The sequence below is a fragment of the Anomaloglossus baeobatrachus genome, unplaced genomic scaffold, assembly GCF_048569485.1.
Source record: "Anomaloglossus baeobatrachus isolate aAnoBae1 unplaced genomic scaffold, aAnoBae1.hap1 Scaffold_463, whole genome shotgun sequence".
Classification (NCBI taxonomy): domain Eukaryota; kingdom Metazoa; phylum Chordata; class Amphibia; order Anura; family Aromobatidae; genus Anomaloglossus; species Anomaloglossus baeobatrachus.
Genome location: NW_027443971.1, coordinates 189426 through 216417, shown reverse-complemented (window position 1 = coordinate 216417; position 26992 = coordinate 189426). Strand labels below are relative to the sequence as shown.

The 26992-nt window shown below is 46.6% G+C and overlaps 17 non-coding genes and 1 pseudogene across 17 annotated transcripts; all 18 read right to left on the bottom strand.

Moving 5' to 3' along the window:
- Positions 1-187: 187 nt before the first annotated feature.
- LOC142280804 (U2 spliceosomal RNA) lies at positions 188-378 on the bottom strand. Its single transcript, XR_012742996.1, has one exon. It is a non-coding gene; the product is annotated as a U2 spliceosomal RNA (small nuclear RNA).
- A 1387-nt stretch (positions 379-1765) lies between these two features.
- On the bottom strand, positions 1766-1956 carry LOC142280803 (U2 spliceosomal RNA). Its single transcript, XR_012742995.1, has one exon. It is a non-coding gene; the product is annotated as a U2 spliceosomal RNA (small nuclear RNA).
- Positions 1957-3343: 1387 nt separating this feature from the next.
- LOC142280802 (U2 spliceosomal RNA) lies at positions 3344-3534 on the bottom strand. The gene has a single exon (XR_012742994.1). It is a non-coding gene; the product is annotated as a U2 spliceosomal RNA (small nuclear RNA).
- Positions 3535-4947: 1413 nt separating this feature from the next.
- Positions 4948-5138, bottom strand: LOC142280799 (U2 spliceosomal RNA). Its single transcript, XR_012742992.1, has one exon. It is a non-coding gene; the product is annotated as a U2 spliceosomal RNA (small nuclear RNA).
- A 1387-nt stretch (positions 5139-6525) lies between these two features.
- On the bottom strand, positions 6526-6716 carry LOC142280798 (U2 spliceosomal RNA). The gene has a single exon (XR_012742991.1). It is a non-coding gene; the product is annotated as a U2 spliceosomal RNA (small nuclear RNA).
- Positions 6717-8103: 1387 nt separating this feature from the next.
- LOC142280797 (U2 spliceosomal RNA) lies at positions 8104-8294 on the bottom strand. Its single transcript, XR_012742990.1, has one exon. It is a non-coding gene; the product is annotated as a U2 spliceosomal RNA (small nuclear RNA).
- Positions 8295-9681: 1387 nt separating this feature from the next.
- Positions 9682-9872, bottom strand: LOC142280796 (U2 spliceosomal RNA). Its single transcript, XR_012742989.1, has one exon. It is a non-coding gene; the product is annotated as a U2 spliceosomal RNA (small nuclear RNA).
- A 1387-nt stretch (positions 9873-11259) lies between these two features.
- On the bottom strand, positions 11260-11450 carry LOC142280795 (U2 spliceosomal RNA). Its single transcript, XR_012742988.1, has one exon. It is a non-coding gene; the product is annotated as a U2 spliceosomal RNA (small nuclear RNA).
- A 1387-nt stretch (positions 11451-12837) lies between these two features.
- LOC142280794 (U2 spliceosomal RNA) lies at positions 12838-13028 on the bottom strand. Its single transcript, XR_012742987.1, has one exon. It is a non-coding gene; the product is annotated as a U2 spliceosomal RNA (small nuclear RNA).
- A 1388-nt stretch (positions 13029-14416) lies between these two features.
- On the bottom strand, positions 14417-14607 carry LOC142280793 (U2 spliceosomal RNA). The gene has a single exon (XR_012742986.1). It is a non-coding gene; the product is annotated as a U2 spliceosomal RNA (small nuclear RNA).
- A 1379-nt stretch (positions 14608-15986) lies between these two features.
- Positions 15987-16177, bottom strand: LOC142280792 (U2 spliceosomal RNA). Its single transcript, XR_012742985.1, has one exon. It is a non-coding gene; the product is annotated as a U2 spliceosomal RNA (small nuclear RNA).
- A 1387-nt stretch (positions 16178-17564) lies between these two features.
- Positions 17565-17755, bottom strand: LOC142280791 (U2 spliceosomal RNA). The gene has a single exon (XR_012742984.1). It is a non-coding gene; the product is annotated as a U2 spliceosomal RNA (small nuclear RNA).
- Positions 17756-19142: 1387 nt separating this feature from the next.
- Positions 19143-19333, bottom strand: LOC142280790 (U2 spliceosomal RNA). The gene has a single exon (XR_012742983.1). It is a non-coding gene; the product is annotated as a U2 spliceosomal RNA (small nuclear RNA).
- A 1387-nt stretch (positions 19334-20720) lies between these two features.
- Positions 20721-20911, bottom strand: LOC142280826 (U2 spliceosomal RNA). The gene has a single exon (XR_012743018.1). It is a non-coding gene; the product is annotated as a U2 spliceosomal RNA (small nuclear RNA).
- A 1387-nt stretch (positions 20912-22298) lies between these two features.
- LOC142280788 (U2 spliceosomal RNA) lies at positions 22299-22489 on the bottom strand. Its single transcript, XR_012742981.1, has one exon. It is a non-coding gene; the product is annotated as a U2 spliceosomal RNA (small nuclear RNA).
- A 1387-nt stretch (positions 22490-23876) lies between these two features.
- LOC142280787 (U2 spliceosomal RNA) lies at positions 23877-24067 on the bottom strand. The gene has a single exon (XR_012742980.1). It is a non-coding gene; the product is annotated as a U2 spliceosomal RNA (small nuclear RNA).
- Positions 24068-25454: 1387 nt separating this feature from the next.
- Positions 25455-25647, bottom strand: LOC142280830 (U2 spliceosomal RNA). The gene has a single exon (XR_012743020.1). It is a non-coding gene; the product is annotated as a U2 spliceosomal RNA (small nuclear RNA).
- Positions 25648-26335: 688 nt separating this feature from the next.
- Positions 26336-26451, bottom strand: LOC142280840 (U2 spliceosomal RNA; annotated as a pseudogene).
- Positions 26452-26992: the final 541 nt, after the last annotated feature.

Sequence of the window (26992 nt, the reverse complement as noted above, 5' to 3'; positions counted from 1 at the left end):
ATGAGTTTGCTATTTGGATGAATAAAGAAAGTCAAAAGTGTGAAAGATAAAAAACAAAAGGAGGAAGTGTGAAAAGTGAATGGGCCAAATTGAGGTGCATATGAAGACGTATGCTTTCTTCCAATTCATTAAATCGGGCTAATATGAATCAGGTGAATTGAGTTCTGCTTTTGGAAACTGGGTTAAGAAGGGGTGCACCGTTCCTGGAGGTACTGCAATACCAGGTCAATGCGTGGAGTGGACAGAGCAAGCTCTTTTTCCATCTCCCTGTTCTAAAAATCCATTTAATATATGGTCCCCAGATAGGGGACGTATCAGATATTAAACTGATAAGAACAGATACTACACTTGATCTTAGCCAAAAGGCCGAGAAGCGATAACCAGAATTGGTTTGGGCCTCGAGTGGCACCCTGGCCTATGCCGGACACATCTTAGGGAGAGAGAGCGAGAGGGAGACAAACCCACGCCTACACAAGACATTTTGTCACCCAAGCCAACCCTTGAAAAGGCTGCTTTGCAGAGCCAAAACAAGAAGAATGGTGCGTTTTGCAGCCGCCGCCCACTGCAATGAATCTGAATAACTCCTCCTTTAGGGCGCAAGCAACTCCCCTCCCCCTTGCAGTCTTTCCAATTCACGATACAAAAAGACGGACAGGACAGGTTGCCTGACTTTCCGTCACTGCCACCCTTTGCCATCCTTACCCGTAGAAAGCCCTTTCATCATCCCCAAACCCTAATCTTTTCCCTTTCCTTCCCAGCCCCCAAACCCTGCCCTCTGTACCTTTCTCACCACCCGCTTCCCTTCTCCTGTCATCCCCCTACCACCCGGGAAAAAAAGAGATTGCCCCCTCCTTCCACTAGCCCACCCTCCCACCCAAAGAACAACTTCTTCTGCGCAGCTTGTTTTCTAGGCAGCAGCGCTATTGTGATGTCATCGGGGGGCATTGTGACAAGCCGCCAGTGTTCCGTCTCTTCATGTTGTGCACAGTTCAAACGGAAAATACATCAACAGGCAGACTACAGAAAAGCTTACTATCAAAGGTTAGAGGGGGGCTTTCTCAGAGGGCTTTTTACAGTTTTTCTATTCCCAATTAGCCGTTTAAGTGTACTTATTGAAAGTAGTAATTCTTTCATAGGCCGCCCTTTCTTAGTATTTGACGTTCCTTATATTGCGGTATGAGGCTTCGCAGTAGGTTGCAAACATTCATCACCCATGACTGTCCCCAATTGAGCTCAGAAGCTCAATGTCTATCATGACCTCTCTTTTAGAATGTCCAAGAGCAAGCAAACTATTCCTCCAGGAGAGGGCGCCAACAGACTACTAAAGAGATCATCATTACTCAAAGAAAACCCCAAAAACCAATGCATGATAGGAATAAACAGGTAACTTTCTTTGGAGTGGAAGCGGAGAGATCGCACCAGATGCCAATTCTAGATGTTATCACACCTGTGGTCACTGCAGCAGCAGGTGAATCCACTTTGTCCAAAAGGGATCTATTCCATTCAATTGCAAATGATCTAGATAAGACAGAGAACTGCAGCACGGGGACATAGCCGAGTTGGTCAGGTTGAGTGGTGATGAGTTTGCTATTTGGATGAATAAAGAAAGTCAAAAGTGTGAAAGATAAAAAACAAAAGGAGGAAGTGTGAAAAGTGAATGGGCCAAATTGAGGTGCATATGAAGACGTATGCTTTCTTCCAATTCATTAAATCGGGCTAATATGAATCAGGTGAATTGAGTTCTGCTTTTGGAAACTGGGTTAAGAAGGGGTGCACCGTTCCTGGAGGTACTGCAATACCAGGTCAATGCGTGGAGTGGACAGAGCAAGCTCTTTTTCCATCTCCCTGTTCTAAAAATCCATTTAATATATGGTCCCCAGATAGGGGACGTATCAGATATTAAACTGATAAGAACAGATACTACACTTGATCTTAGCCAAAAGGCCGAGAAGCGATAACCAGAATTGGTTTGGGCCTCGAGTGGCACCCTGGCCTATGCCGGACACATCTTAGGGAGAGAGAGCGAGAGGGAGACAAACCCACGCCTACACAAGACATTTTGTCACCCAAGCCAACCCTTGAAAAGGCTGCTTTGCAGAGCCAAAACAAGAAGAATGGTGCGTTTTGCAGCCGCCGCCCACTGCAATGAATCTGAATAACTCCTCCTTTAGGGCGCAAGCAACTCCCCTCCCCCTTGCAGTCTTTCCAATTCACGATACAAAAAGACGGACAGGACAGGTTGCCTGACTTTCCGTCACTGCCACCCTTTGCCATCCTTACCCGTAGAAAGCCCTTTCATCATCCCCAAACCCTAATCTTTTCCCTTTCCTTCCCAGCCCCCAAACCCTGCCCTCTGTACCTTTCTCACCACCCGCTTCCCTTCTCCTGTCATCCCCCTACCACCCGGGAAAAAAAGAGATTGCCCCCTCCTTCCACTAGCCCACCCTCCCACCCAAAGAACAACTTCTTCTGCGCAGCTTGTTTTCTAGGCAGCAGCGCTATTGTGATGTCATCGGGGGGCATTGTGACAAGCCGCCAGTGTTCCGTCTCTTCATGTTGTGCACAGTTCAAACGGAAAATACATCAACAGGCAGACTACAGAAAAGCTTACTATCAAAGGTTAGAGGGGGGCTTTCTCAGAGGGCTTTTTACAGTTTTTCTATTCCCAATTAGCCGTTTAAGTGTACTTATTGAAAGTAGTAATTCTTTCATAGGCCGCCCTTTCTTAGTATTTGACGTTCCTTATATTGCGGTATGAGGCTTCGCAGTAGGTTGCAAACATTCATCACCCATGACTGTCCCCAATTGAGCTCAGAAGCTCAATGTCTATCATGACCTCTCTTTTAGAATGTCCAAGAGCAAGCAAACTATTCCTCCAGGAGAGGGCGCCAACAGACTACTAAAGAGATCATCATTACTCAAAGAAAACCCCAAAAACCAATGCATGATAGGAATAAACAGGTAACTTTCTTTGGAGTGGAAGCGGAGAGATCGCACCAGATGCCAATTCTAGATGTTATCACACCTGTGGTCACTGCAGCAGCAGGTGAATCCACTTTGTCCAAAAGGGATCTATTCCATTCAATTGCAAATGATCTAGATAAGACAGAGAACTGCAGCACGGGGACATAGCCGAGTTGGTCAGGTTGAGTGGTGATGAGTTTGCTATTTGGATGAATAAAGAAAGTCAAAAGTGTGAAAGATAAAAAACAAAAGGAGGAAGTGTGAAAAGTGAATGGGCCAAATTGAGGTGCATATGAAGACGTATGCTTTCTTCCAATTCATTAAATCGGGCTAATATGAATCAGGTGAATTGAGTTCTGCTTTTGGAAACTGGGTTAAGAAGGGGTGCACCGTTCCTGGAGGTACTGCAATACCAGGTCAATGCGTGGAGTGGACAGAGCAAGCTCTTTTTCCATCTCCCTGTTCTAAAAATCCATTTAATATATGGTCCCCAGATAGGGGACGTATCAGATATTAAACTGATAAGAACAGATACTACACTTGATCTTAGCCAAAAGGCCGAGAAGCGATAACCAGAATTGGTTTGGGCCTCGAGTGGCACCCTGGCCTATGCCGGACACATCTTAGGGAGAGAGAGCGAGAGGGAGACAAACCCACGCCTACACAAGACATTTTGTCACCCAAGCCAACCCTTGAAAAGGCTGCTTTGCAGAGCCAAAACAAGAAGAATGGTGCGTTTTGCAGCCGCCGCCCACTGCAATGAATCTGAATAACTCCTCCTTTAGGGCGCAAGCAACTCCCCTCCCCCTTGCAGTCTTTCCAATTCACGATACAAAAAGACGGACAGGACAGGTTGCCTGACTTTCCGTCACTGCCACCCTTTGCCATCCTTACCCGTAGAAAGCCCTTTCATCATCCCCAAACCCTAATCTTTTCCCTTTCCTTCCCAGCCCCCAAACCCTGCCCTCTGTACCTTTCTCACCACCCGCTTCCCTTCTCCTGTCATCCCCCTACCACCCGGGAAAAAAAGAGATTGCCCCCTCCTTCCACTAGCCCACCCTCCCACCCAAAGAACAACTTCTTCTGCGCAGCTTGTTTTCTAGGCAGCAGCGCTATTGTGATGTCATCGGGGGGCATTGTGACAAGCCGCCAGTGTTCCGTCTCTTCATGTTGTGCACAGTTCAAACGGAAAATACATCAACAGGCAGACTACAGAAAAGCTTACTATCAAAGGTTAGAGGGGGGCTTTCTCAGAGGGCTTTTTACAGTTTTTCTATTCCCAATTAGCCGTTTAAGTGTACTTATTGAAAGTAGTAATTCTTTCATAGGCCGCCCTTTCTTAGTATTTGACGTTCCTTATATTGCGGTATGAGGCTTCGCAGTAGGTTGCAAACATTCATCACCCATGACTGTCCCCAATTGAGCTCAGAAGCTCAATGTCTATCATGACCTCTCTTTTAGAATGTCCAAGAGCAAGCAAACTATTCCTCCAGGAGAGGGCGCCAACAGACTACTAAAGAGATCATCATTACTCAAAGAAAACCCCAAAAACCAATGCATGATAGGAATAAACAGGTAACTTTCTTTGGAGTGGAAGCGGAGAGATCGCACCAGATGCCAATTCTAGATGTTATCACACCTGTGGTCACTGCAGCAGCAGGTGAATCCACTTTGTCCAAAAGGGATCTATTCCATTCAATTGCAAATGATCTAGATAAGACAGAGAACTGCAGCACGGGGACATAGCCGAGAACTGCAGCACGGGGACATAGCCGAGTTGGTCAGGTTGAGTGGTGATGAGTTTGCTATTTGGATGAATAAAGAAAGTCAAAAGTGTGAAAGATAAAAAACAAAAGGAGGAAGTGTGAAAAGTGAATGGGCCAAATTGAGGTGCATATGAAGACGTATGCTTTCTTCCAATTCATTAAATCGGGCTAATATGAATCAGGTGAATTGAGTTCTGCTTTTGGAAACTGGGTTAAGAAGGGGTGCACCGTTCCTGGAGGTACTGCAATACCAGGTCAATGCGTGGAGTGGACAGAGCAAGCTCTTTTTCCATCTCCCTGTTCTAAAAATCCATTTAATATATGGTCCCCAGATAGGGGACGTATCAGATATTAAACTGATAAGAACAGATACTACACTTGATCTTAGCCAAAAGGCCGAGAAGCGATAACCAGAATTGGTTTGGGCCTCGAGTGGCACCCTGGCCTATGCCGGACACATCTTAGGGAGAGAGAGCGAGAGGGAGACAAACCCACGCCTACACAAGACATTTTGTCACCCAAGCCAACCCTTGAAAAGGCTGCTTTGCAGAGCCAAAACAAGAAGAATGGTGCGTTTTGCAGCCGCCGCCCACTGCAATGAATCTGAATAACTCCTCCTTTAGGGCGCAAGCAACTCCCCTCCCCCTTGCAGTCTTTCCAATTCACGATACAAAAAGACGGACAGGACAGGTTGCCTGACTTTCCGTCACTGCCACCCTTTGCCATCCTTACCCGTAGAAAGCCCTTTCATCATCCCCAAACCCTAATCTTTTCCCTTTCCTTCCCAGCCCCCAAACCCTGCCCTCTGTACCTTTCTCACCACCCGCTTCCCTTCTCCTGTCATCCCCCTACCACCCGGGAAAAAAAGAGATTGCCCCCTCCTTCCACTAGCCCACCCTCCCACCCAAAGAACAACTTCTTCTGCGCAGCTTGTTTTCTAGGCAGCAGCGCTATTGTGATGTCATCGGGGGGCATTGTGACAAGCCGCCAGTGTTCCGTCTCTTCATGTTGTGCACAGTTCAAACGGAAAATACATCAACAGGCAGACTACAGAAAAGCTTACTATCAAAGGTTAGAGGGGGGCTTTCTCAGAGGGCTTTTTACAGTTTTTCTATTCCCAATTAGCCGTTTAAGTGTACTTATTGAAAGTAGTAATTCTTTCATAGGCCGCCCTTTCTTAGTATTTGACGTTCCTTATATTGCGGTATGAGGCTTCGCAGTAGGTTGCAAACATTCATCACCCATGACTGTCCCCAATTGAGCTCAGAAGCTCAATGTCTATCATGACCTCTCTTTTAGAATGTCCAAGAGCAAGCAAACTATTCCTCCAGGAGAGGGCGCCAACAGACTACTAAAGAGATCATCATTACTCAAAGAAAACCCCAAAAACCAATGCATGATAGGAATAAACAGGTAACTTTCTTTGGAGTGGAAGCGGAGAGATCGCACCAGATGCCAATTCTAGATGTTATCACACCTGTGGTCACTGCAGCAGCAGGTGAATCCACTTTGTCCAAAAGGGATCTATTCCATTCAATTGCAAATGATCTAGATAAGACAGAGAACTGCAGCACGGGGACATAGCCGAGTTGGTCAGGTTGAGTGGTGATGAGTTTGCTATTTGGATGAATAAAGAAAGTCAAAAGTGTGAAAGATAAAAAACAAAAGGAGGAAGTGTGAAAAGTGAATGGGCCAAATTGAGGTGCATATGAAGACGTATGCTTTCTTCCAATTCATTAAATCGGGCTAATATGAATCAGGTGAATTGAGTTCTGCTTTTGGAAACTGGGTTAAGAAGGGGTGCACCGTTCCTGGAGGTACTGCAATACCAGGTCAATGCGTGGAGTGGACAGAGCAAGCTCTTTTTCCATCTCCCTGTTCTAAAAATCCATTTAATATATGGTCCCCAGATAGGGGACGTATCAGATATTAAACTGATAAGAACAGATACTACACTTGATCTTAGCCAAAAGGCCGAGAAGCGATAACCAGAATTGGTTTGGGCCTCGAGTGGCACCCTGGCCTATGCCGGACACATCTTAGGGAGAGAGAGCGAGAGGGAGACAAACCCACGCCTACACAAGACATTTTGTCACCCAAGCCAACCCTTGAAAAGGCTGCTTTGCAGAGCCAAAACAAGAAGAATGGTGCGTTTTGCAGCCGCCGCCCACTGCAATGAATCTGAATAACTCCTCCTTTAGGGCGCAAGCAACTCCCCTCCCCCTTGCAGTCTTTCCAATTCACGATACAAAAAGACGGACAGGACAGGTTGCCTGACTTTCCGTCACTGCCACCCTTTGCCATCCTTACCCGTAGAAAGCCCTTTCATCATCCCCAAACCCTAATCTTTTCCCTTTCCTTCCCAGCCCCCAAACCCTGCCCTCTGTACCTTTCTCACCACCCGCTTCCCTTCTCCTGTCATCCCCCTACCACCCGGGAAAAAAAGAGATTGCCCCCTCCTTCCACTAGCCCACCCTCCCACCCAAAGAACAACTTCTTCTGCGCAGCTTGTTTTCTAGGCAGCAGCGCTATTGTGATGTCATCGGGGGGCATTGTGACAAGCCGCCAGTGTTCCGTCTCTTCATGTTGTGCACAGTTCAAACGGAAAATACATCAACAGGCAGACTACAGAAAAGCTTACTATCAAAGGTTAGAGGGGGGCTTTCTCAGAGGGCTTTTTACAGTTTTTCTATTCCCAATTAGCCGTTTAAGTGTACTTATTGAAAGTAGTAATTCTTTCATAGGCCGCCCTTTCTTAGTATTTGACGTTCCTTATATTGCGGTATGAGGCTTCGCAGTAGGTTGCAAACATTCATCACCCATGACTGTCCCCAATTGAGCTCAGAAGCTCAATGTCTATCATGACCTCTCTTTTAGAATGTCCAAGAGCAAGCAAACTATTCCTCCAGGAGAGGGCGCCAACAGACTACTAAAGAGATCATCATTACTCAAAGAAAACCCCAAAAACCAATGCATGATAGGAATAAACAGGTAACTTTCTTTGGAGTGGAAGCGGAGAGATCGCACCAGATGCCAATTCTAGATGTTATCACACCTGTGGTCACTGCAGCAGCAGGTGAATCCACTTTGTCCAAAAGGGATCTATTCCATTCAATTGCAAATGATCTAGATAAGACAGAGAACTGCAGCACGGGGACATAGCCGAGTTGGTCAGGTTGAGTGGTGATGAGTTTGCTATTTGGATGAATAAAGAAAGTCAAAAGTGTGAAAGATAAAAAACAAAAGGAGGAAGTGTGAAAAGTGAATGGGCCAAATTGAGGTGCATATGAAGACGTATGCTTTCTTCCAATTCATTAAATCGGGCTAATATGAATCAGGTGAATTGAGTTCTGCTTTTGGAAACTGGGTTAAGAAGGGGTGCACCGTTCCTGGAGGTACTGCAATACCAGGTCAATGCGTGGAGTGGACAGAGCAAGCTCTTTTTCCATCTCCCTGTTCTAAAAATCCATTTAATATATGGTCCCCAGATAGGGGACGTATCAGATATTAAACTGATAAGAACAGATACTACACTTGATCTTAGCCAAAAGGCCGAGAAGCGATAACCAGAATTGGTTTGGGCCTCGAGTGGCACCCTGGCCTATGCCGGACACATCTTAGGGAGAGAGAGCGAGAGGGAGACAAACCCACGCCTACACAAGACATTTTGTCACCCAAGCCAACCCTTGAAAAGGCTGCTTTGCAGAGCCAAAACAAGAAGAATGGTGCGTTTTGCAGCCGCCGCCCACTGCAATGAATCTGAATAACTCCTCCTTTAGGGCGCAAGCAACTCCCCTCCCCCTTGCAGTCTTTCCAATTCACGATACAAAAAGACGGACAGGACAGGTTGCCTGACTTTCCGTCACTGCCACCCTTTGCCATCCTTACCCGTAGAAAGCCCTTTCATCATCCCCAAACCCTAATCTTTTCCCTTTCCTTCCCAGCCCCCAAACCCTGCCCTCTGTACCTTTCTCACCACCCGCTTCCCTTCTCCTGTCATCCCCCTACCACCCGGGAAAAAAAGAGATTGCCCCCTCCTTCCACTAGCCCACCCTCCCACCCAAAGAACAACTTCTTCTGCGCAGCTTGTTTTCTAGGCAGCAGCGCTATTGTGATGTCATCGGGGGGCATTGTGACAAGCCGCCAGTGTTCCGTCTCTTCATGTTGTGCACAGTTCAAACGGAAAATACATCAACAGGCAGACTACAGAAAAGCTTACTATCAAAGGTTAGAGGGGGGCTTTCTCAGAGGGCTTTTTACAGTTTTTCTATTCCCAATTAGCCGTTTAAGTGTACTTATTGAAAGTAGTAATTCTTTCATAGGCCGCCCTTTCTTAGTATTTGACGTTCCTTATATTGCGGTATGAGGCTTCGCAGTAGGTTGCAAACATTCATCACCCATGACTGTCCCCAATTGAGCTCAGAAGCTCAATGTCTATCATGACCTCTCTTTTAGAATGTCCAAGAGCAAGCAAACTATTCCTCCAGGAGAGGGCGCCAACAGACTACTAAAGAGATCATCATTACTCAAAGAAAACCCCAAAAACCAATGCATGATAGGAATAAACAGGTAACTTTCTTTGGAGTGGAAGCGGAGAGATCGCACCAGATGCCAATTCTAGATGTTATCACACCTGTGGTCACTGCAGCAGCAGGTGAATCCACTTTGTCCAAAAGGGATCTATTCCATTCAATTGCAAATGATCTAGATAAGACAGAGAACTGCAGCACGGGGACATAGCCGAGTTGGTCAGGTTGAGTGGTGATGAGTTTGCTATTTGGATGAATAAAGAAAGTCAAAAGTGTGAAAGATAAAAAACAAAAGGAGGAAGTGTGAAAAGTGAATGGGCCAAATTGAGGTGCATATGAAGACGTATGCTTTCTTCCAATTCATTAAATCGGGCTAATATGAATCAGGTGAATTGAGTTCTGCTTTTGGAAACTGGGTTAAGAAGGGGTGCACCGTTCCTGGAGGTACTGCAATACCAGGTCAATGCGTGGAGTGGACAGAGCAAGCTCTTTTTCCATCTCCCTGTTCTAAAAATCCATTTAATATATGGTCCCCAGATAGGGGACGTATCAGATATTAAACTGATAAGAACAGATACTACACTTGATCTTAGCCAAAAGGCCGAGAAGCGATAACCAGAATTGGTTTGGGCCTCGAGTGGCACCCTGGCCTATGCCGGACACATCTTAGGGAGAGAGAGCGAGAGGGAGACAAACCCACGCCTACACAAGACATTTTGTCACCCAAGCCAACCCTTGAAAAGGCTGCTTTGCAGAGCCAAAACAAGAAGAATGGTGCGTTTTGCAGCCGCCGCCCACTGCAATGAATCTGAATAACTCCTCCTTTAGGGCGCAAGCAACTCCCCTCCCCCTTGCAGTCTTTCCAATTCACGATACAAAAAGACGGACAGGACAGGTTGCCTGACTTTCCGTCACTGCCACCCTTTGCCATCCTTACCCGTAGAAAGCCCTTTCATCATCCCCAAACCCTAATCTTTTCCCTTTCCTTCCCAGCCCCCAAACCCTGCCCTCTGTACCTTTCTCACCACCCGCTTCCCTTCTCCTGTCATCCCCCTACCACCCGGGAAAAAAAGAGATTGCCCCCTCCTTCCACTAGCCCACCCTCCCACCCAAAGAACAACTTCTTCTGCGCAGCTTGTTTTCTAGGCAGCAGCGCTATTGTGATGTCATCGGGGGGCATTGTGACAAGCCGCCAGTGTTCCGTCTCTTCATGTTGTGCACAGTTCAAACGGAAAATACATCAACAGGCAGACTACAGAAAAGCTTACTATCAAAGGTTAGAGGGGGGCTTTCTCAGAGGGCTTTTTACAGTTTTTCTATTCCCAATTAGCCGTTTAAGTGTACTTATTGAAAGTAGTAATTCTTTCATAGGCCGCCCTTTCTTAGTATTTGACGTTCCTTATATTGCGGTATGAGGCTTCGCAGTAGGTTGCAAACATTCATCACCCATGACTGTCCCCAATTGAGCTCAGAAGCTCAATGTCTATCATGACCTCTCTTTTAGAATGTCCAAGAGCAAGCAAACTATTCCTCCAGGAGAGGGCGCCAACAGACTACTAAAGAGATCATCATTACTCAAAGAAAACCCCAAAAACCAATGCATGATAGGAATAAACAGGTAACTTTCTTTGGAGTGGAAGCGGAGAGATCGCACCAGATGCCAATTCTAGATGTTATCACACCTGTGGTCACTGCAGCAGCAGGTGAATCCACTTTGTCCAAAAGGGATCTATTCCATTCAATTGCAAATGATCTAGATAAGACAGAGAACTGCAGCACGGGGACATAGCCGAGTTGGTCAGGTTGAGTGGTGATGAGTTTGCTATTTGGATGAATAAAGAAAGTCAAAAGTGTGAAAGATAAAAAACAAAAGGAGGAAGTGTGAAAAGTGAATGGGCCAAATTGAGGTGCATATGAAGACGTATGCTTTCTTCCAATTCATTAAATCGGGCTAATATGAATCAGGTGAATTGAGTTCTGCTTTTGGAAACTGGGTTAAGAAGGGGTGCACCGTTCCTGGAGGTACTGCAATACCAGGTCAATGCGTGGAGTGGACAGAGCAAGCTCTTTTTCCATCTCCCTGTTCTAAAAATCCATTTAATATATGGTCCCCAGATAGGGGACGTATCAGATATTAAACTGATAAGAACAGATACTACACTTGATCTTAGCCAAAAGGCCGAGAAGCGATAACCAGAATTGGTTTGGGCCTCGAGTGGCACCCTGGCCTATGCCGGACACATCTTAGGGAGAGAGAGCGAGAGGGAGACAAACCCACGCCTACACAAGACATTTTGTCACCCAAGCCAACCCTTGAAAAGGCTGCTTTGCAGAGCCAAAACAAGAAGAATGGTGCGTTTTGCAGCCGCCGCCCACTGCAATGAATCTGAATAACTCCTCCTTTAGGGCGCAAGCAACTCCCCTCCCCCTTGCAGTCTTTCCAATTCACGATACAAAAAGACGGACAGGACAGGTTGCCTGACTTTCCGTCACTGCCACCCTTTGCCATCCTTACCCGTAGAAAGCCCTTTCATCATCCCCAAACCCTAATCTTTTCCCTTTCCTTCCCAGCCCCCAAACCCTGCCCTCTGTACCTTTCTCACCACCCGCTTCCCTTCTCCTGTCATCCCCCTACCACCCGGGAAAAAAAGAGATTGCCCCCTCCTTCCACTAGCCCACCCTCCCACCCAAAGAACAACTTCTTCTGCGCAGCTTGTTTTCTAGGCAGCAGCGCTATTGTGATGTCATCGGGGGGCATTGTGACAAGCCGCCAGTGTTCCGTCTCTTCATGTTGTGCACAGTTCAAACGGAAAATACATCAACAGGCAGACTACAGAAAAGCTTACTATCAAAGGTTAGAGGGGGGCTTTCTCAGAGGGCTTTTTACAGTTTTTCTATTCCCAATTAGCCGTTTAAGTGTACTTATTGAAAGTAGTAATTCTTTCATAGGCCGCCCTTTCTTAGTATTTGACGTTCCTTATATTGCGGTATGAGGCTTCGCAGTAGGTTGCAAACATTCATCACCCATGACTGTCCCCAATTGAGCTCAGAAGCTCAATGTCTATCATGACCTCTCTTTTAGAATGTCCAAGAGCAAGCAAACTATTCCTCCAGGAGAGGGCGCCAACAGACTACTAAAGAGATCATCATTACTCAAAGAAAACCCCAAAAACCAATGCATGATAGGAATAAACAGGTAACTTTCTTTGGAGTGGAAGCGGAGAGATCGCACCAGATGCCAATTCTAGATGTTATCACACCTGTGGTCACTGCAGCAGCAGGTGAATCCACTTTGTCCAAAAGGGATCTATTCCATTCAATTGCAAATGATCTAGATAAGACAGAGAACTGCAGCACGGGGACATAGCCGAGTTGGTCAGGTTGAGTGGTGATGAGTTTGCTATTTGGATGAATAAAGAAAGTCAAAAGTGTGAAAGATAAAAAACAAAAGGAGGAAGTGTGAAAAGTGAATGGGCCAAATTGAGGTGCATATGAAGACGTATGCTTTCTTCCAATTCATTAAATCGGGCTAATATGAATCAGGTGAATTGAGTTCTGCTTTTGGAAACTGGGTTAAGAAGGGGTGCACCGTTCCTGGAGGTACTGCAATACCAGGTCAATGCGTGGAGTGGACAGAGCAAGCTCTTTTTCCATCTCCCTGTTCTAAAAATCCATTTAATATATGGTCCCCAGATAGGGGACGTATCAGATATTAAACTGATAAGAACAGATACTACACTTGATCTTAGCCAAAAGGCCGAGAAGCGATAACCAGAATTGGTTTGGGCCTCGAGTGGCACCCTGGCCTATGCCGGACACATCTTAGGGAGAGAGAGCGAGAGGGAGACAAACCCACGCCTACACAAGACATTTTGTCACCCAAGCCAACCCTTGAAAAGGCTGCTTTGCAGAGCCAAAACAAGAAGAATGGTGCGTTTTGCAGCCGCCGCCCACTGCAATGAATCTGAATAACTCCTCCTTTAGGGCGCAAGCAACTCCCCTCCCCCTTGCAGTCTTTCCAATTCACGATACAAAAAGACGGACAGGACAGGTTGCCTGACTTTCCGTCACTGCCACCCTTTGCCATCCTTACCCGTAGAAAGCCCTTTCATCATCCCCAAACCCTAATCTTTTCCCTTTCCTTCCCAGCCCCCAAACCCTGCCCTCTGTACCTTTCTCACCACCCGCTTCCCTTCTCCTGTCATCCCCCTACCACCCGGGAAAAAAAGAGATTGCCCCCTCCTTCCACTAGCCCACCCTCGCCACCCAAAGAACAACTTCTTCTGCGCAGCTTGTTTTCTAGGCAGCAGCGCTATTGTGATGTCATCGGGGGGCATTGTGACAAGCCGCCAGTGTTCCGTCTCTTCATGTTGTGCACAGTTCAAACGGAAAATACATCAACAGGCAGACTACAGAAAAGCTTACTATCAAAGGTTAGAGGGGGGCTTTCTCAGAGGGCTTTTTACAGTTTTTCTATTCCCAATTAGCCGTTTAAGTGTACTTATTGAAAGTAGTAATTCTTTCATAGGCCGCCCTTTCTTAGTATTTGACGTTCCTTATATTGCGGTATGAGGCTTCGCAGTAGGTTGCAAACATTCATCACCCATGACTGTCCCCAATTGAGCTCAGAAGCTCAATGTCTATCATGACCTCTCTTTTAGAATGTCCAAGAGCAAGCAAACTATTCCTCCAGGAGAGGGCGCCAACAGACTACTAAAGAGATCATCATTACTCAAAGAAAACCCCAAAAACCAATGCATGATAGGAATAAACAGGTAACTTTCTTTGGAGTGGAAGCGGAGAGATCGCACCAGATGCCAATTCTAGATGTTATCACACCTGTGGTCACTGCAGCAGCAGGTGAATCCACTTTGTCCAAAAGGGATCTATTCCATTCAATTGCAAATGATCTAGATAAGACAGAGAACTGCAGCACGGGGACATAGCCGAGTTGGTCAGGTTGAGTGGTGATGAGTTTGCTATTTGGATGAATAAAGAAAGTCAAAAGTGTGAAAGATAAAAAACAAAAGGAGGAAGTGTGAAAAGTGAATGGGCCAAATTGAGGTGCATATGAAGACGTATGCTTTCTTCCAATTCATTAAATCGGGCTAATATGAATCAGGTGAATTGAGTTCTGCTTTTGGAAACTGGGTTAAGAAGGGGTGCACCGTTCCTGGAGGTACTGCAATACCAGGTCAATGCGTGGAGTGGACAGAGCAAGCTCTTTTTCCATCTCCCTGTTCTAAAAATCCATTTAATATATGGTCCCCAGATAGGGGACGTATCAGATATTAAACTGATAAGAACAGATACTACACTTGATCTTAGCCAAAAGGCCGAGAAGCGATAACCAGAATTGGTTTGGGCCTCGAGTGGCACCCTGGCCTATGCCGGACACATCTTAGGGAGAGAGAGCGAGAGGGAGACAAACCCACGCCTACACAAGACATTTTGTCACCCAAGCCAACCCTTGAAAAGGCTGCTTTGCAGAGCCAAAACAAGAAGAATGGTGCGTTTTGCAGCCGCCGCCCACTGCAATGAATCTGAATAACTCCTCCTTTAGGGCGCAAGCAACTCCCCTCCCCCTTGCAGTCTTTCCAATTCACGATACAAAAAGACGGACAGGACAGGTTGCCTGACTTTCCGTCACTGCCACCCTTTGCCATCCTTACCCGTAGAAAGCCCTTTCATCATCCCCAAACCCTAATCTTTTCCCTTTCCTTCCCAGCCCCCAAACCCTGCCCTCTGTACCTTTCTCACCACCCGCTTCCCTTCTCCTGTCATCCCCCTACCACCCGGGAAAAAAAGAGATTGCCCCCTCCTTCCACTAGCCCACCCTCCCACCCAAAGAACAACTTCTTCTGCGCAGCTTGTTTTCTAGGCAGCAGCGCTATTGTGATGTCATCGGGGGGCATTGTGACAAGCCGCCAGTGTTCCGTCTCTTCATGTTGTGCACAGTTCAAACGGAAAATACATCAACAGGCAGACTACAGAAAAGCTTACTATCAAAGGTTAGAGGGGGGCTTTCTCAGAGGGCTTTTTACAGTTTTTCTATTCCCAATTAGCCGTTTAAGTGTACTTATTGAAAGTAGTAATTCTTTCATAGGCCGCCCTTTCTTAGTATTTGACGTTCCTTATATTGCGGTATGAGGCTTCGCAGTAGGTTGCAAACATTCATCACCCATGACTGTCCCCAATTGAGCTCAGAAGCTCAATGTCTATCATGACCTCTCTTTTAGAATGTCCAAGAGCAAGCAAACTATTCCTCCAGGAGAGGGCGCCAACAGACTACTAAAGAGATCATCATTACTCAAAGAAAACCCCAAAAACCAATGCATGATAGGAATAAACAGGTAACTTTCTTTGGAGTGGAAGCGGAGAGATCGCACCAGATGCCAATTCTAGATGTTATCAGTCACTGCAGCAGCAGGTGAATCCACTTTGTCCAAAAGGGATCTATTCCATTCAATTGCAAATGATCTAGATAAGACAGAGAACTGCAGCACGGGGACATAGCCGAGTTGGTCAGGTTGAGTGGTGATGAGTTTGCTATTTGGATGAATAAAGAAAGTCAAAAGTGTGAAAGATAAAAAACAAAAGGAGGAAGTGTGAAAAGTGAATGGGCCAAATTGAGGTGCATATGAAGACGTATGCTTTCTTCCAATTCATTAAATCGGGCTAATATGAATCAGGTGAATTGAGTTCTGCTTTTGGAAACTGGGTTAAGAAGGGGTGCACCGTTCCTGGAGGTACTGCAATACCAGGTCAATGCGTGGAGTGGACAGAGCAAGCTCTTTTTCCATCTCCCTGTTCTAAAAATCCATTTAATATATGGTCCCCAGATAGGGGACGTATCAGATATTAAACTGATAAGAACAGATACTACACTTGATCTTAGCCAAAAGGCCGAGAAGCGATAACCAGAATTGGTTTGGGCCTCGAGTGGCACCCTGGCCTATGCCGGACACATCTTAGGGAGAGAGAGCGAGAGGGAGACAAACCCACGCCTACACAAGACATTTTGTCACCCAAGCCAACCCTTGAAAAGGCTGCTTTGCAGAGCCAAAACAAGAAGAATGGTGCGTTTTGCAGCCGCCGCCCACTGCAATGAATCTGAATAACTCCTCCTTTAGGGCGCAAGCAACTCCCCTCCCCCTTGCAGTCTTTCCAATTCACGATACAAAAAGACGGACAGGACAGGTTGCCTGACTTTCCGTCACTGCCACCCTTTGCCATCCTTACCCGTAGAAAGCCCTTTCATCATCCCCAAACCCTAATCTTTTCCCTTTCCTTCCCAGCCCCCAAACCCTGCCCTCTGTACCTTTCTCACCACCCGCTTCCCTTCTCCTGTCATCCCCCTACCACCCGGGAAAAAAAGAGATTGCCCCCTCCTTCCACTAGCCCACCCTCCCACCCAAAGAACAACTTCTTCTGCGCAGCTTGTTTTCTAGGCAGCAGCGCTATTGTGATGTCATCGGGGGGCATTGTGACAAGCCGCCAGTGTTCCGTCTCTTCATGTTGTGCACAGTTCAAACGGAAAATACATCAACAGGCAGACTACAGAAAAGCTTACTATCAAAGGTTAGAGGGGGGCTTTCTCAGAGGGCTTTTTACAGTTTTTCTATTCCCAATTAGCCGTTTAAGTGTACTTATTGAAAGTAGTAATTCTTTCATAGGCCGCCCTTTCTTAGTATTTGACGTTCCTTATATTGCGGTATGAGGCTTCGCAGTAGGTTGCAAACATTCATCACCCATGACTGTCCCCAATTGAGCTCAGAAGCTCAATGTCTATCATGACCTCTCTTTTAGAATGTCCAAGAGCAAGCAAACTATTCCTCCAGGAGAGGGCGCCAACAGACTACTAAAGAGATCATCATTACTCAAAGAAAACCCCAAAAACCAATGCATGATAGGAATAAACAGGTAACTTTCTTTGGAGTGGAAGCGGAGAGATCGCACCAGATGCCAATTCTAGATGTTATCACACCTGTGGTCACTGCAGCAGCAGGTGAATCCACTTTGTCCAAAAGGGATCTATTCCATTCAATTGCAAATGATCTAGATAAGACAGAGAACTGCAGCACGGGGACATAGCCGAGTTGGTCAGGTTGAGTGGTGATGAGTTTGCTATTTGGATGAATAAAGAAAGTCAAAAGTGTGAAAGATAAAAAACAAAAGGAGGAAGTGTGAAAAGTGAATGGGCCAAATTGAGGTGCATATGAAGACGTATGCTTTCTTCCAATTCATTAAATCGGGCTAATATGAATCAGGTGAATTGAGTTCTGCTTTTGGAAACTGGGTTAAGAAGGGGTGCACCGTTCCTGGAGGTACTGCAATACCAGGTCAATGCGTGGAGTGGACAGAGCAAGCTCTTTTTCCATCTCCCTGTTCTAAAAATCCATTTAATATATGGTCCCCAGATAGGGGACGTATCAGATATTAAACTGATAAGAACAGATACTACACTTGATCTTAGCCAAAAGGCCGAGAAGCGATAACCAGAATTGGTTTGGGCCTCGAGTGGCACCCTGGCCTATGCCGGACACATCTTAGGGAGAGAGAGCGAGAGGGAGACAAACCCACGCCTACACAAGACATTTTGTCACCCAAGCCAACCCTTGAAAAGGCTGCTTTGCAGAGCCAAAACAAGAAGAATGGTGCGTTTTGCAGCCGCCGCCCACTGCAATGAATCTGAATAACTCCTCCTTTAGGGCGCAAGCAACTCCCCTCCCCCTTGCAGTCTTTCCAATTCACGATACAAAAAGACGGACAGGACAGGTTGCCTGACTTTCCGTCACTGCCACCCTTTGCCATCCTTACCCGTAGAAAGCCCTTTCATCATCCCCAAACCCTAATCTTTTCCCTTTCCTTCCCAGCCCCCAAACCCTGCCCTCTGTACCTTTCTCACCACCCGCTTCCCTTCTCCTGTCATCCCCCTACCACCCGGGAAAAAAAGAGATTGCCCCCTCCTTCCACTAGCCCACCCTCCCACCCAAAGAACAACTTCTTCTGCGCAGCTTGTTTTCTAGGCAGCAGCGCTATTGTGATGTCATCGGGGGGCATTGTGACAAGCCGCCAGTGTTCCGTCTCTTCATGTTGTGCACAGTTCAAACGGAAAATACATCAACAGGCAGACTACAGAAAAGCTTACTATCAAAGGTTAGAGGGGGGCTTTCTCAGAGGGCTTTTTACAGTTTTTCTATTCCCAATTAGCCGTTTAAGTGTACTTATTGAAAGTAGTAATTCTTTCATAGGCCGCCCTTTCTTAGTATTTGACGTTCCTTATATTGCGGTATGAGGCTTCGCAGTAGGTTGCAAACATTCATCACCCATGACTGTCCCCAATTGAGCTCAGAAGCTCAATGTCTATCATGACCTCTCTTTTAGAATGTCCAAGAGCAAGCAAACTATTCCTCCAGGAGAGGGCGCCAACAGACTACTAAAGAGATCATCATTACTCAAAGAAAACCCCAAAAACCAATGCATGATAGGAATAAACAGGTAACTTTCTTTGGAGTGGAAGCGGAGAGATCGCACCAGATGCCAATTCTAGATGTTATCACACCTGTGGTCACTGCAGCAGCAGGTGAATCCACTTTGTCCAAAAGGGATCTATTCCATTCAATTGCAAATGATCTAGATAAGACAGAGAACTGCAGCACGGGGACATAGCCGAGTTGGTCAGGTTGAGTGGTGATGAGTTTGCTATTTGGATGAATAAAGAAAGTCAAAAGTGTGAAAGATAAAAAACAAAAGGAGGAAGTGTGAAAAGTGAATGGGCCAAATTGAGGTGCATATGAAGACGTATGCTTTCTTCCAATTCATTAAATCGGGCTAATATGAATCAGGTGAATTGAGTTCTGCTTTTGGAAACTGGGTTAAGAAGGGGTGCACCGTTCCTGGAGGTACTGCAATACCAGGTCAATGCGTGGAGTGGACAGAGCAAGCTCTTTTTCCATCTCCCTGTTCTAAAAATCCATTTAATATATGGTCCCCAGATAGGGGACGTATCAGATATTAAACTGATAAGAACAGATACTACACTTGATCTTAGCCAAAAGGCCGAGAAGCGATAACCAGAATTGGTTTGGGCCTCGAGTGGCACCCTGGCCTATGCCGGACACATCTTAGGGAGAGAGAGCGAGAGGGAGACAAACCCACGCCTACACAAGACATTTTGTCACCCAAGCCAACCCTTGAAAAGGCTGCTTTGCAGAGCCAAAACAAGAAGAATGGTGCGTTTTGCAGCCGCCGCCCACTGCAATGAATCTGAATAACTCCTCCTTTAGGGCGCAAGCAACTCCCCTCCCCCTTGCAGTCTTTCCAATTCACGATACAAAAAGACGGACAGGACAGGTTGCCTGACTTTCCGTCACTGCCACCCTTTGCCATCCTTACCCGTAGAAAGCCCTTTCATCATCCCCAAACCCTAATCTTTTCCCTTTCCTTCCCAGCCCCCAAACCCTGCCCTCTGTACCTTTCTCACCACCCGCTTCCCTTCTCCTGTCATCCCCCTACCACCCGGGAAAAAAAGAGATTGCCCCCTCCTTCCACTAGCCCACCCTCCCACCCAAAGAACAACTTCTTCTGCGCAGCTTGTTTTCTAGGCAGCAGCGCTATTGTGATGTCATCGGGGGGCATTGTGACAAGCCGCCAGTGTTCCGTCTCTTCATGTTGTGCACAGTTCAAACGGAAAATACATCAACAGGCAGACTACAGAAAAGCTTACTATCAAAGGTTAGAGGGGGGCTTTCTCAGAGGGCTTTTTACAGTTTTTCTATTCCCAATTAGCCGTTTAAGTGTACTTATTGAAAGTAGTAATTCTTTCATAGGCCGCCCTTTCTTAGTATTTGACGTTCCTTATATTGCGGTATGAGGCTTCGCAGTAGGTTGCAAACATTCATCACCCATGACTGTCCCCAATTGAGCTCAGAAGCTCAATGTCTATCATGACCTCTCTTTTAGAATGTCCAAGAGCAAGCAAACTATTCCTCCAGGAGAGGGCGCCAACAGACTACTAAAGAGATCATCATTACTCAAAGAAAACCCCAAAAACCAATGCATGATAGGAATAAACAGGTAACTTTCTTTGGAGTGGAAGCGGAGAGATCGCACCAGATGCCAATTCTAGATGTTATCACACCTGTGGTCACTGCAGCAGCAGGTGAATCCACTTTGTCCAAAAGGGATCTATTCCATTCAATTGCAAATTATCTAGATAAGACAGAGAACTGCAGCACGGGGACATAGCCGAGTTGGTCAGGTTGAGTGGTGATGAGTTTGCTATTTGGATGAATAAAGAAAGTCAAAAGTGTGAAAGATAAAAAACAAAAGGAGGAAGTGTGAAAAGTGAATGGGCCAAATTGAGGTGCATATGAAGACGTATGCTTTCTTCCAATTCATTAAATCGGGCTAATATGAATCAGGTGAATTGAGTTCTGCTTTTGGAAACTGGGTTAAGAAGGGGTGCACCGTTCCTGGAGGTACTGCAATACCAGGTCAATGCGTGGAGTGGACAGAGCAAGCTCTTTTTCCATCTCCCTGTTCTAAAAATCCATTTAATATATGGTCCCCAGATAGGGGACGTATCAGATATTAAACTGATAAGAACAGATACTACACTTGATCTTAGCCAAAATGCCGAGAAGCGATAACCAGAATTGGTTTGGGCCTCGAGTGGCACCCTGGCCTATGCCGGACACATCTTAGGGAGAGAGAGCGAGAGGGAGACAAACCCACGCCTACACAAGACATTTTGTCACCCAAGCCAACCCTTGAAAAGGCTGCTTTGCAGAGCCAAAACAAGAAGAATGGTGCGTTTTGCAGCCGCCGCCCACTGCAATGAATCTGAATAACTCCTCCTTTAGGGCGCAAGCAACTCCCCTCCCCCTTGCAGTCTTTCCAATTCACGATACAAAAAGACGGACAGGACAGGTTGCCTGACTTTCCGTCACTGCCACCCTTTGCCATCCTTACCCGTAGAAAGCCCTTTCATCATCCCCAAACCCTAATCTTTTCCCTTTCCTTCCCAGCCCCCAAACCCTGCCCTCTGTACCTTTCTCACCACCCGCTTCCCTTCTCCTGTCATCCCCCTACCACCCGGGAAAAAAAGAGATTGCCCCCTCCTTCCACTAGCCCACCCTCCCACCCAAAGAACAACTTCTTCTGCGCAGCTTGTTTTCTAGGCAGCAGCGCTATTGTGATGTCATCGGGGGGCATTGTGACAAGCCGCCAGTGTTCCGTCTCTTCATGTTGTGCACAGTTCAAACGGAAAATACATCAACAGGCAGACTACAGAAAAGCTTACTATCAAAGGTTAGAGGGGGGCTTTCTCAGAGGGCTTTTTACAGTTTTTCTATTCCCAATTAGCCGTTTAAGTGTACTTATTGAAAGTAGTAATTCTTTCATAGGCCGCCCTTTCTTAGTATTTGACGTTCCTTATATTGCGGTATGAGGCTTCGCAGTAGGTTGCAAACATTCATCACCCATGACTGTCCCCAATTGAGCTCAGAAGCTCAATGTCTATCATGACCTCTCTTTTAGAATGTCCAAGAGCAAGCAAACTATTCCTCCAGGAGAGGGCGCCAACAGACTACTAAAGAGATCATCATTACTCAAAGAAAACCCCAAAAACCAATGCATGATAGGAATAAACAGGTAACTTTCTTTGGAGTGGAAGCGGAGAGATCGCACCAGATGCCAATTCTAGATGTTATCACACCTGTGGTCACTGCAGCAGCAGGTGAATCCACTTTGTCCAAAAGGGATCTATTCCATTCAATTGCAAATGATCTAGATAAGACAGAGAACTGCAGCACGGGGACATAGCCGAGTTGGTCAGGTTGAGTGGTGATGAGTTTGCTATTTGGATGAATAAAGAAAGTCAAAAGTGTGAAAGATAAAAAACAAAAGGAGGAAGTGTGAAAAGTGAATGGGCCAAATTGAGGTGCATATGAAGACGTATGCTTTCTTCCAATTCATTAAATCGGGCTAATATGAATCAGGTGAATTGAGTTCTGCTTTTGGAAACTGGGTTAAGAAGGGGTGCACCGTTCCTGGAGGTACTGCAATACCAGGTCAATGCGTGGAGTGGACAGAGCAAGCTCTTTTTCCATCTCCCTGTTCTAAAAATCCATTTAATATATGGTCCCCAGATAGGGGACGTATCAGATATTAAACTGATAAGAACAGATACTACACTTGATCTTAGCCAAAAGGCCGAGAAGCGATAACCAGAATTGGTTTGGGCCTCGAGTGGCACCCTGGCCTATGCCGGACACATCTTAGGGAGAGAGAGCGAGAGGGAGACAAACCCACGCCTACACAAGACATTTTGTCACCCAAGCCAACCCTTGAAAAGGCTGCTTTGCAGAGCCAAAACAAGAAGAATGGTGCGTTTTGCAGCCGCCACCCACTGCAATGAATCTGAATAACTCCTCCTTTAGGGCGCAAGCAACTCCCCTCCCCCTTGCAGTCTTTCCAATTCACGATACAAAAAGACGGACAGGACAGGTTGCCTGACTTTCCGTCACTGCCACCCTTTGCCATCCTTACCCGTAGAAAGCCCTTTCATCATCCCCAAACCCTAATCTTTTCCCTTTCCTTCCCAGCCCCCAAACCCTGCCCTCTGTACCTTTCTCACCACCCGCTTCCCTTCTCCTGTCATCCCCCTACCACCCGGGAAAAAAAGAGATTGCCCCCTCCTTCCACTAGCCCACCCTCCCACCCAAAGAACAACTTCTTCTGCGCAGCTTGTTTTCTAGGCAGCAGCGCTATTGTGATGTCATCGGGGGGCATTGTGACAAGCCGCCAGTGTTCCGTCTCTTCATGTTGTGCACAGTTCAAACGGAAAATACATCAACAGGCAGACTACAGAAAAGCTTACTATCAAAGGTTAGAGGGGGGCTTTCTCAGAGGGCTTTTTACAGTTTTTCTATTCCCAATTAGCCGTTTAAGTGTACTTATTGAAAGTAGTAATTCTTTCATAGGCCGCCCTTTCTTAGTATTTGACGTTCCTTATATTGCGGTATGAGGCTTCGCAGTAGGTTGCAAACATTCATCACCCATGACTGTCCCCAATTGAGCTCAGAAGCTCAATGTCTATCATGACCTCTCTTTTAGAATGTCCAAGAGCAAGCAAACTATTCCTCCAGGAGAGGGCGCCAACAGACTACTAAAGAGATCATCATTACTCAAAGAAAACCCCAAAAACCAATGCATGATAGGAATAAACAGGTAACTTTCTTTGGAGTGGAAGCGGAGAGATCGCACCAGATGCCAATTCTAGATGTTATCACACCTGTGGTCACTGCAGCAGCAGGTGAATCCACTTTGTCCAAAAGGGATCTATTCCATTCAATTGCAAATGATCTAGATAAGACAGAGAACTGCAGCACGGGGACATAGCCGAGTTGGTCAGGTTGAGTGGTGATGAGTTTGCTATTTGGATGAATAAAGAAAGTCAAAAGTGTGAAAGATAAAAAACAAAAGGAGGAAGTGTGAAAAGTGAATGGGCCAAATTGAGGTGCATATGAAGACGTATGCTTTCTTCCAATTCATTAAATCGGGCTAATATGAATCAGGTGAATTGAGTTCTGCTTTTGGAAACTGGGTTAAGAAGGGGTGCACCGTTCCTGGAGGTACTGCAATACCAGGTCAATGCGTGGAGTGGACAGAGCAAGCTCTTTTTCCATCTCCCTGTTCTAAAAATCCATTTAATATATGGTCCCCAGATAGGGGACGTATCAGATATTAAACTGATAAGAACAGATACTACACTTGATCTTAGCCAAAAGGCCGAGAAGCGATAACCAGAATTGGTTTGGGCCTCGAGTGGCACCCTGGCCTATGCCGGACACATCTTAGGGAGAGAGAGCGAGAGGGAGACAAACCCACGCCTACACAAGACATTTTGTCACCCAAGCCAACCCTTGAAAAGGCTGCTTTGCAGAGCCAAAACAAGAAGAATGGTGCGTTTTGCAGCCGCCGCCCACTGCAATGAATCTGAATAACTCCTCCTTTAGGGCGCAAGCAACTCCCCTCCCCCTTGCAGTCTTTCCAATTCACGATACAAAAAGACGGACAGGACAGGTTGCCTGACTTTCCGTCACTGCCACCCTTTGCCATCCTTACCCGTAGAAAGCCCTTTCATCATCCCCAAACCCTAATCTTTTCCCTTTCCTTCCCAGCCCCCAAACCCTGCCCTCTGTACCTTTCTCACCACCCGCTTCCCTTCTCCTGTCATCCCCCTACCACCCGGGAAAAAAAGAGATTGCCCCCTCCTTCCACTAGCCCACCCTCCCACCCAAAGAACAACTTCTTCTGCGCAGCTTGTTTTCTAGGCAGCAGCGCTATTGTGATGTCATCGGGGGGCATTGTGACAAGCCGCCAGTGTTCCGTCTCTTCATGTTGTGCACAGTTCAAACGGAAAATACATCAACAGGCAGACTACAGAAAAGCTTACTATCAAAGGTTAGAGGGGGGCTTTCTCAGAGGGCTTTTTACAGTTTTTCTATTCCCAATTAGCCGTTTAAGTGTACTTATTGAAAGTAGTAATTCTTTCATAGGCCGCCCTTTCTTAGTATTTGACGTTCCTTATATTGCGGTATGAGGCTTCGCAGTAGGTTGCAAACATTCATCACCCATGACTGTCCCCAATTGAGCTCAGAAGCTCAATGTCTATCATGACCTCTCTTTTAGAATGTCCAAGAGCAAGCAAACTATTCCTCCAGGAGAGGGCGCCAACAGACTACTAAAGAGATCATCATTACTCAAAGAAAACCCCAAAAACCAATGCATGATAGGAATAAACAGGTAACTTTCTTTGGAGTGGAAGCGGAGAGATCGCACCAGATGCCAATTCTAGATGTTATCACACCTGTGGTCACTGCAGCAGCAGGTGAATCCACTTTGTCCAAAAGGGATCTATTCCATTCAATTGCAAATGATCTAGATAAGACAGAGAACTGCAGCACGGGGACATAGCCGAGTTGGTCAGGTTGAGTGGTGATGAGTTTGCTATTTGGATGAATAAAGAAAGTCAAAAGTGTGAAAGATAAAAAACAAAAGGAGGAAGTGTGAAAAGTGAATGGGCCAAATTGAGGTGCATATGAAGACGTATGCTTTCTTCCAATTCATTAAATCGGGCTAATATGAATCAGGTGAATTGAGTTCTGCTTTTGGAAACTGGGTTAAGAAGGGGTGCACCGTTCCTGGAGGTACTGCAATACCAGGTCAATGCGTGGAGTGGACAGAGCAAGCTCTTTTTCCATCTCCCTGTTCTAAAAATCCATTTAATATATGGTCCCCAGATAGGGGACGTATCAGATATTAAACTGATAAGAACAGATTTTTGATTTAATGAAGCTTTCCAAAGCACCGCAAAAAATGCATGACCGAAGTCACACCAAAAACAGTGCAAAGGCTAGGATTCGTGTGGACCCCTCCGTGAGGAGAGGGTCCCCAAAAATCAACCCCGTCCCTCCGAGCCAGAAGGCCACAGCAAGGGTCAGGGATCTTCGGTGCTCCCCCAAGCCGAAGCCTGGTTGAGCCTTGTCGTTGCTCCCAGCGTCCACCCAGGCATCTTACCCAAGTGGAGTAGAGAGCTACTAGTTGTTGGTTTCGCAGCCGAAACTGCCCGGACCGTCAACCGGTGTTGGTTTCTCAGCCCAAGGCTAACCGGACCTCCAACCGGGTGTTGGTTTCTCAGCCGAAGCTGACCCGGACCTCCAACCGGGTGTTGGTTTCTCAGCCGAAGCTGACCCAGACCTCCAACCGGGTGTTGGTTTCTCAGCCGAAGCTGACCCGGACCTCCAACCGGGTGTTGGTTTCTCAGCCCAAAGCTGAACGGACCTCCGACCATGATTATAAAAATTTTCCTTCCTAGCCAGAAGGCCGGGATAGAGCAATATGCTCAGAAAGTATGAAAGGGCAAGGTACGGTGTGCTACAGAGCCCAAGGCTCGCCGGGGTCCCAAGCCAGCAAGCTCAGACTCACTCCAGGGTCGTCAGTCCTGGGGCACATTGCACCATAGCCCCCACACTTACTCAGTCTAATAGCCTCGATCCTGGTAGGGCCATGTTTTCCTCTAGATGAATATACTATACATTAAGAGTACTAGCAAGCACAACCTTCCAGTGTGCATTGCAGAACAGATACTACACTTGATCTTAGCCAAAAGGCCGAGAAGCGATAACCAGAATTGGTTTGGGCCTCGAGTGGCACCCTGGCCTATGCCGGACACATCTTAGGGAGAGAGAGCGAGAGGGAGACAAACCCACGCCTACACAAGACATTTTGTCACCCAAGCCAACCCTTGAAAAGGCTGCTTTGCAGAGCCAAAACAAGAAGAATGGTGCGTTTTGCAGCCGCCGCCCACTGCAATGAATCTGAATAACTCCTCCTTTAGGGCGCAAGCAACTCCCCTCCCCCTTGCAGTCTTTCCAATTCACGATACAAAAAGACGGACAGGACAGGTTGCCTGACTTTCCGTCACTGCCACCCTTTGCCATCCTTACCCGTAGAAAGCCCTTTCATCATCCCCAAACCCTAATCTTTTCCCTTTCCTTCCCAGCCCCCAAACCCTGCCCTCTGTACCTTTCTCACCACCCGCTTCCCTTCTCCTGTCATCCCCCTACCACCCGGGAAAAAAAGAGATTGCCCCCTCCTTCCACTAGCCCACCCTCCCACCCAAAGAACAACTTCTTCTGCGCAGCTTGTTTTCTAGGCAGCAGC